The sequence below is a fragment of the Cavia porcellus genome, unplaced genomic scaffold, assembly GCF_034190915.1.
Source record: "Cavia porcellus strain 051 isolate PalLab524CR breed Dunkin Hartley unplaced genomic scaffold, mCavPor4.1 scaffold_22, whole genome shotgun sequence".
NCBI lineage: Eukaryota > Metazoa > Chordata > Mammalia > Rodentia > Caviidae > Cavia > Cavia porcellus.
The window spans coordinates 5585831-5594945 of NW_026947505.1; positions in this window are offsets into that span (position 1 = coordinate 5585831).

Consider the following 9115-nt stretch of genomic DNA (forward strand, 5'->3'; position numbering starts at 1 on the left):
CCAACAGCGGGCCAGAGCTGCTCTCAACTTGGTCACCAGTGAGCTCAGACCTGCCTGATCCATTGACTCTCACTGGCTTTTCTATTATGCAGATACCTCGATGTCTCCTTCCATGAGACTCTCTACTCTCCTGGCATCTGTGTTAGTCCATTTTTATGACTGTAACAAACTACAAAGAGTAGATTATGAAGAAGCTGATTCAGGGCACAGTGCTGGAGGTCAAAAGTATCACGGCATCCTGGCTGGCTCTTGGCTGGGTCACATCCTGGTGGAGGCTCCATGCTTTTGGGGCCTGTGTGTGAGGAAGGAAAAATGGCCATTGCAGCAAATGGGAGATTAAGAAAGGTCAGGGACCAGGCCTGCACCTTTATAGCAGCACGCTCGAGGGAACTAACATAACTAACTAACTCTGAGAACCACCTTAATGACCAAGGGAATACCCCAATGACCTAGGGACCCCCACTCTGCAGCATCACATGCTGAAGACCAGGCTCCCAGATCAGGAGCCCTTGGGAGACAGTCACATCCCAACCATAGCAGCGCCTAGGAAGTTGTAAAATCTCAGTGCCCAGTACCACCCAGAGTCCACCGAAGGCAAACTTGTGTTGATTAACTCACCACACAGCATGGGGACGGGAGATGAGTCAGTCAGGGAACCTTAGGAGGGGCTGATAAGACAGGGCCAAACATAACGCCTGGTGATTTTGGCAAGGGTTAAGGAAACACAAGTTTCCTTTGGAGTTCCATTTGCTAGGAGGAGGGACACCTTCTTTTGTAGTTGCACAGAAGCTCTGTTTTTCCTACACTCAGATTTGAGTAGGGAGTGGCCCTCTTGTGGTCTTGTCCTGCCACAATTACAAGTGACCCGTGTGACACTGGTATTCCGCTTCACTGTACTCAGCTCGGGCACTTCATGGCCTCACTATTGTTTTCTAGGACAACACTTGGAGGATTGTTTATTCCTTTTGCTGGTTCTGGAGATCTGCTAATCTCTTTCTGTCCCCTGGGGTTCCCTGGAGTTAGATCCTGGATTCTGGTTTTTCTATCCATTCTCTGTCTTTTATGCACTTGCTTGATTCCAACCCCCACCTCAATAGTGGTGACTGGCAGATACAGAGCTTCACTTCTGGCCTTTATTGTACACTTCAAAATTTCACATCCAGCCTCCAGCAAGATGGCACTGCCTGGGTTCACCCTCAAACCTCTGACCTCTGCTAGTACAGAGTTCAGACTTCTTCTCCTACACTGGTGCCTTCTGCCTTTATCCTCTCAAGCACCAGCATTTCTGGGTTACCAACATTAAAACTTCACAGTCACCCCAGGCTCTGTCTTTAGCTCACTCTCTAAATCTCATCATATGAAATGTTGCCAGCCATGTACCTCCCAAATATTTCTGCTCCTCTGACTCCGCTCCATCACTGCTTCTGCAGCCCTATGACGACACAGCTGGTTGCCAAGCACACCCTCCCCTGTCCAGGATCTCTCACTCCTGTCCTGCTTCGGGGGCCTGGCTGCCTGTGTGTGGGACCCCACACCTCCCGCTGGCCTTCCATCGCCGCAGGGCTGCAGGCTGGGCTCCCTGGAGTCACACACACAGCTGCCCACGGCCTGGCCCTGTTCACCTCTTCGGCTTCATCTCCTGTCAACTCCTCTTGTCTCACATTCGATTCTATTTTTACTCCTCACATATATAGTTCTATTCTTATCCTTATTCTTGATGTTATTTCAGGAATACCTTTCTTTCCAGCCTCTTTCCTGTTCAACTGTTACTTCCTGCTGGTCATTTAAGATCGCTCCCTCCTGAGAAAATGTCCCTGTGCGCCTGTGTGTCCACCTCAAGTCTAAGGGACGCCCTGTCTACCTGGCTCTCAGGACACAGGTACTACACACTCTGTTCTGTGCGAAGCTCGTGTTTGTCCCCATTACTGTGTGATCCTTGAAGAAACAAGCATATCTTCTTCATGTTCGTGTCTCTTATGCCTTTTATAATGCAAATATTAAATCCTGATGAAAATGGTATATGGATGAGCAAATGGCTTTGTCCAAATCTGCCTCTGAGACTTCATCTCTCTTAGTTCAGGGTATTCTTTTCTTTGCTGAAGTCTTTGACAATGACCTGTGAAGAACCTTATAGCTGGAAAAGGCTAGGGAAATAGAGGTAAGTGAGAAAAGTCTCAGAAATCAAAACTGAGCAGGTGTGGGGGTGCACACCTATAACCCCAGCACTCTGGGAGGTTGAGGCAGGAAGAGGGACAGTTTGAGCCCAGTCTGGGGAGCTTGTTGACTTAGCAAGAACTGGTCTCAAAATTTTAAATAGAATTTTTAAAAACATAAAAAGGCTGGGGTTGTAGTTTAGTGGGAGGACCTAGGTTCAATCTAGTACAATAAATAAAAAATAAAATAAAATAAACAGTAGATGGCGATAGAACATTGTTTTTCTTTATAACATTTGTGAAACTTAAGATTGATCAAAGATTCATTGCAAATGAAATCACAGTGTGGTTTTTAAAATGCCTTTGTGCTTTAGTTAGCATTAATTACACTACAATGTGGTAATTAGTTATATTAAATAAAATGTGTCACCCTAATTACATTGTTAATAATAGGTGACACTGGGTGTGAGATTTGTATGGACACTTTCTACTTTCTCTGCAAGTTCTCTATAAATTTGAATCTGTCCTCAAAAACAAAGTTCATATTTAAAATGCCTCTATATTGCTTGGAAAATAATTTTTCTCCCACAACAACTATAAAATTAAGTATAGAAGTCCAATATCAATAGTTATTCTGCAGATTTTAAAAATGAGTTTTTGGATATCCAAAACTAGAGTAAGTATAGATAGATAAATACAATTAAATATTTTCTTGCTGTTATGAACATAAATATACTACTTCTTTTAAGAAATCAAGAAAAGATAGAAAATATAATGAAAAAAGCAAACCAGTCACCCAGACACAATTACTTTTTCTTCTTTCTTTCTTTTATTTCTTTCATGTTGAAATGGAATCTCACCAGGTAGCTCAGGCTGGCCTTAAAGTTGGAACCCTCTTGCCTCGGCCCCCTGAATGCTGTGATTGCAGATCTCTGCCAGTTCACACCAGCACTATTTTTTTTAATCACAGAAACTTCCTGCTACCATTTCTACCATCTTGCTGATGTGCTGTGTAGACATCGGCCTCTGTGTGTTCTACATAGCTGAGCTCTCTGGCTGGGTTCGGCCGACACCATCTTCCTGGTTTCTTTCTCCTTTTTGCTGGCTGTGTCCTGGCCTCTGCACTCTGACTGGTGAGTGAGTTAAGGTTTGGCCCCCGCCTCTGTGCCCCTCCACCTTTTCTCTTTAGATGCCTCCCTCATACCAATCCTGTAGACAAAGAGACACGTTCATTTCCTGTCCAGACATCTTCTTCAAGTTGAATGCATCTCAAATTTAAAGCACCCAAAACTGATCTCTTTCACCCCAAATCTGTTCTTCTACCCTCTGCTTTGTCTTGTCCATATTAATCCGTGATACCAGCATTAATTTGTTCCTCTCTCTTTCCCCATATCCAACCTATCAAAAACCTAACTGCCACCTGCAAAATGGACCTCAAATCTGAGGCTTTCCCAGCTCTTGTCACCCGTTAACTCAAGCTCTGATGCCCTCCCCAGCTGGGCTGGTATAAAAGCTTCTGAGCGTCTTCCGGCTCTGCTCTCACCCCTTGGAGCAGCCAGGGATATTTAGAGTACAAACCCCTTCCATCTTACAGCCGTCAGCAATGCCCATGGTCCCTCTGCTGAAACTGATGCCACTTGCTGTGGCTTTGAGGAGCTGCCAGGCCCAACTGGGCCCTGGCAGAATAACTGGTGTGGCTTTCAACTCCTGATAAAACTCTGACAAATGTGGTTTTTAACTACTAACAGCATTAAAAAAAAATCTATACTATCATCACCTACCCAGACATAAGCAGACATAAGCATAAGCAGACATCACCTACCCAGACATAAGCATAGTTAATATTCTGATACGTTTCTATCTACTCACACTTTTTTGTTTTGTTTTTGTATTTTGACAAAGGGTCTTGCTATGCTGTTCAGGTCGGCCTTAAACTCACTGTGTAGCCCAGGCTAGACTTGAACTCCCAGGAATCCTCCCATCTCAGCCTCCAGAATGCTGGAATTACACATGTGCACCACTATGCACCACTATTCTTTATTTTATATGAATATACATATGTATACATTTATATGTATTTATATGATATATTTCATTAAAAGTTAGGATTGAATTCTAAATATAATTTTATAGCCTGCTTTCCTTTCACTTAACATGTATGAATATTTTAAAGTCCTTGATGTGTGTTGCCAAGTAATTCAGTTTCAGGAGCACTAATTCCTGGCATGACCTCCCCTACCACTCTGATTATCTTTCCTGTTTGGATCTCTGTATCTGGTGGTTTTGCTCAGCATGTTCATTTATCCAGGGAACACTGCAGAGCCCCTGTGCAGAGGAGCCCTGCACTGTGGAATGGTCTCGGAAGGCAGAGTGTAAGGCCCCAGAGGCCCCGCAGTGCTGAGCAGGAGTCAGGAGGCCTGGCCACCAAGCGTCACCCACACCAGTGTGTGCCATGTCTCACTGTCCTCATGAGGGGACATGCTGCAGTTGAGGAGCGGAGACACAGGGATTATGAAGTGAGGAGAGGGCAGGCGTCTGGCACATTTGCCTTCCTAGATATCATTCCAGCCAAATTCCTGTGCTTACCCCTGCCCTGGGTCCAGAACAGCAGCTTTACAAAAGGGATTCCATGATGGCCTTTCCATGCTTAGGGGCAAACTACCACTTGTGTAAAGTCGCCGTGTTTTAAACAGTGCCTGAAGCAGCTGATATGATATGTGTAAACCCTCACCAGGCCCTGTCATGCCCATCTACAGAAACTGGGCAATTAAATAAGTCACTGTAGTGAGTAAAAGGATTCAAAGCTGCTCTACGCACCACTACGCCTCCACCACGTCCTCTTCACCAGGCTGATACTGCGACTCTCTGAGTTGAGCTAAGAGCTGCTACATAGGCAGGCAAAGCATTTGAAACCAACATGCATGAAGATTTGTGACAGACATACGTATGAGCCTTAGATTACAGCCAAATAGCAACATCTGTTCCAAGCTTTGAAAGTCATTAGACAGAGAATGAAACGCTGAGTTCAAATAACATGTCTGAAACCCCAAGGTCTAATTAGAAATAATAAACAGTAATTTTAATCAAGTGCTTTATGGACATTATTCTAAGTACTTAATATGTATCAATGTCTTTAATCCCAGATTAATTTTGTGAGTTAGCAACAGTTACTGTATCTAATTTGTAGTTGGAGATATTGAATCACGGATAATTTAAATTTCTTATTTAAGGTCTCTTAACATGTTGGTGTTAGAGCTAGGATTAGAGCCCAGATCAACCTTCCAGCTCTAAGGCCTCAGCTCCTAACCACTATGTTTTTAATAACAATAATAATACTCCACTATGTTTTTAATAATAATAATAATAATAATAATATCAATGAACTCTTATAAAGTGCCCCACCTTATCCCAGGAGGATACCTTTCAAGATATTCAGTTGGTACCTGAAACTTTGAATAGTACTGAACCCTATATATGCTATGCTTTTATTACTGCATATGTAACTGTGTTCAAGTTCAATGTATACAGTAATAGAGAGTAGTAATTACTCATCAAATAGAACAACTGAAATAACACACTATAATAAAATTCCTAGCATCCTTACTGTTATACTTTGAGGCCATTACAAAATAAAGGTTACTGGAACGTAAGCACTGAGAATCCACAACAGTGGATCTGTTCCTTGACCACTGCTCAGTGACTAATGGGCAGGTCAAATATACTGCTAGGACACGCTGGACAGAGGGATGCTTCACATGCTGAGCAGAATGGAGCCAGGTAGCACGCGATTTCATCATGCTACTCAGAGTGGCGTGCAACAGACAACTCAGGAATCACCTGTTTTAGGAGTCACCATTTTTCATTTAATGCATTCTGACCAGGGCTGGGCATAGGTAACTGAAACCAAGAAAACAAAACGATGAAAAGATAGAACTGCTGTACAGCATGTCTCATGTTCCAGTCCCTGCTACAATCATACAGAAATTTCTCTATGAGACAATTATTGCTTCTGGGTTACAGATAAAGAAGCAGAGGCACAGGAAGTTCAAAGACTTTTCCTCAATAACACAACTAGTAAATGGCAGATCTGGGTCTCAAGCTGGACACTTACATAGTCTGCAGAATTAACTCCTAAAACTTTCCACTTTAGTGGGCATATTTTGAATTTCTTGGAGCACATTTGAAATTCATAAAGCATACCCAGTTATTGGTATATATTTTGAGACTTGGTTTATTGCTCCAAACCTAATTCCATTCAGTTGCTTACCTGTTTTCTCTGTGTCTCTTTGTCTCTCTCAATCTTTCTCTTTTTTCTCTGTCATTACAATGTAAAGATTTTTGCTGTGCTCTGAGACTATTATATACATGATTATATAGCATATATTATTATATGATTATATAGCATAAGATTAATTCATCCTAGAAAATTTCCAAGAAGTATTCAGCTAAGGCTTAATGTGTAACTCACGTCCCTAGGAAAACACAGGTGCAGCTGGAGCTGAGCTGTGTTAAAATTGCAGAGCTTTCAGGCTGCCATCGGGGCCAACCACCCCACCGTGAGCGCAGGCCCCGAACCAACCGAAGAAGCCACACCCTGAGGTCCCACGGCCATGCAGGGAGCTTAGTGAGCTGCTACCCTGCACCTCTCCACCATCCTGGAAACCTCAGATCAGAGGAACCCAGGTGCCTAGCCCAGTCCCTTACTCCATGGGATGGGCAGCCAGTGCAAGAAGCACCCGGGAATAAGCAACTGGCTGATTGGGAGGAACCCAGGAAAGTGTCAAGATGGAGGAGCAAGGTGCCACCCAGCTCCACCCAGAGCAAGTCCAGAAGACAGACACAAAAGAAATTAGAAGCCACTACCTGAAATTTTTGAACTGATAGTAAGTGAAGTAAAGAAACAACTTGATGCTCGTGTTGTTTGACTGACTTTGCACGCTTGTGTCTGGTAGTCTGAAAAACTGTGTGGAGGATAATGATGTGCAGTATGGTAAGTATTGTTGATTTCCCACTGCCTTGTTTTGAAATTCAATATCATTCTCGTTGTTTTGTTTTATTTTATTCTCTTTTTCTTGTTTCTTGAATGGGGTGGTGCTTCTCTTCTCAGGCTGTGTTGCAGTAACGCTCACTACATTCCCCTGGGGCTGGGCACTTACAGGCGCCCCATCTTCATCATGCTGGCTCCGCCTCCCTGCGCCCTCCCCCTCCTTTACGGGACCCTCTATCCCCAGAGTCCACCTCCCTGTCTCTTAAGATCTCTCTTTTACTTTGTCCTTTAGCTGATTTACTAACCAGGTCGCATATTAGAAACGTTGCGTCCCCGTTAACCTCCCAGCCTGTGACTTTTTGTATTTAAGTGCATACCTTGACCTCTGTTTCTGGTCCTACACTGTTGTATTTAGGAACACAGTGGAATTTCTCGGTCAGGCTTCTCCTGCCTGCATGGGGCCCCTCGGGAGGCCACTGCACTGGACCCCAACTGAGCTCCCAGTCTGGCTGGGTCTCTGGCCTCCACACAGGTCCGCGTTAAGTCCAAATGAGCTTCAACACCTCTAGCCTGGCTTGTGTTGCCCTGGACTATCCTGCACTATCCCCCTCATTCCCCAGGCTGGGTGTGTCTCGATTTCAGGAAACAGAACTCCCCAGCAATAACTCCTCTGCCACGCAGGCAGAGTGAAAAAAGCCAGAATAATCTAAAATATGTGCATAGTGTGTAATACCCGACACCTATGTTAAGGGAAATGCTGGGGTCTGCACGTGTCAGGGAGTGAGGCGCTGCTCTGTCCTGCCCTCGGGATGTGGAGTCGCCACCTTCTCCTGCAGAAGGACCAGGGCACCGCAGTCGGGTGGTTTATTAATGTATTAGTGCTCAGTTACAGGGAGCGCTCAGCAGAGGTACCCCGAGCAGGCCTTCAGAAGAGGACTGGAAAGAGAACGATGACACAGCAGATGCTGTGGACTGAACGGTCTTATCCTCCAAAATGCAGCCTGGTCCTCAGTGCCATGGTACTGGGAAGTGGGGCCTTTATACATGGGATTAGTGCCCTAAGAATGGATGTAGAGACTGCTTCTCTTCTCCTCCTCCTTCTCCACTCCTCCTTCCTCTCTCCCCCCCCCTCATTCCCCCCCCCCCTCTTTTTCTCACTCTTTATGTGAGGACACAATGAGAAGATGACCACCAGCACCCCAGAAGGAGAGCCCCACTGTATCTGCCAGAAGCTCGATCTGGGACTTCCCAGCTTCCAGAACTGTGAGAAACAAGCACTTAGTACTTTGTGGAAATCCCAGGTTATGGTACTTCTATTATAGCTACCCAAGCTGACTAAGGATAGCAGATATATTACTTTCCTGTCACTGTGTAAATTACCAAAAACTGGGTGACTTAAAATAGCACCCTTCGGAATCCATAGATCTACAGCTCTGAAGTCCAGGCCAGCTGGGGCTGCTACGTGGGCCCCTGTCTGTTCAGGGTCACACAAGGCTGAAAGGAGCCTCTCAGCAGGGCTGGGCTCTTACTCAGAGGCTCGGTAGTAAATATCTGCTCCGTGTTCATCCCGATTGTCAGCAAAATCCAGCTCTTTGGGACCATACATCTGAGATTCTCATTTTCTTGCTGAGTGTCAGCCAGGGCCTTTGACCTCCTTGGCTTCCTGTATCTTCACAGCCAGCAGCACCAGACCGAGTTCCTGTCACCCTGGAATTCTCTGTGCCCCTCACCTGTGGCCATCTGCAGAGCATGGTCTTCTATGGCTCATGTGACTTGGTTGTGCCCACCCACAACCTCCCTCTTGAGGTGTAAGGTAACGGGATGAGATGAGTGACACCTCATCACACCCAGGTTCTACCGCATTCAAAGAGGAGAACGGTAAAGGAGAGAAGGCCATCGTGGAATTCACCATCACAGCCGAGAGGAAGAAGAATCAGGCTGGATCTGAAAGGAAGGACAGAGTTAAGTCAATAAG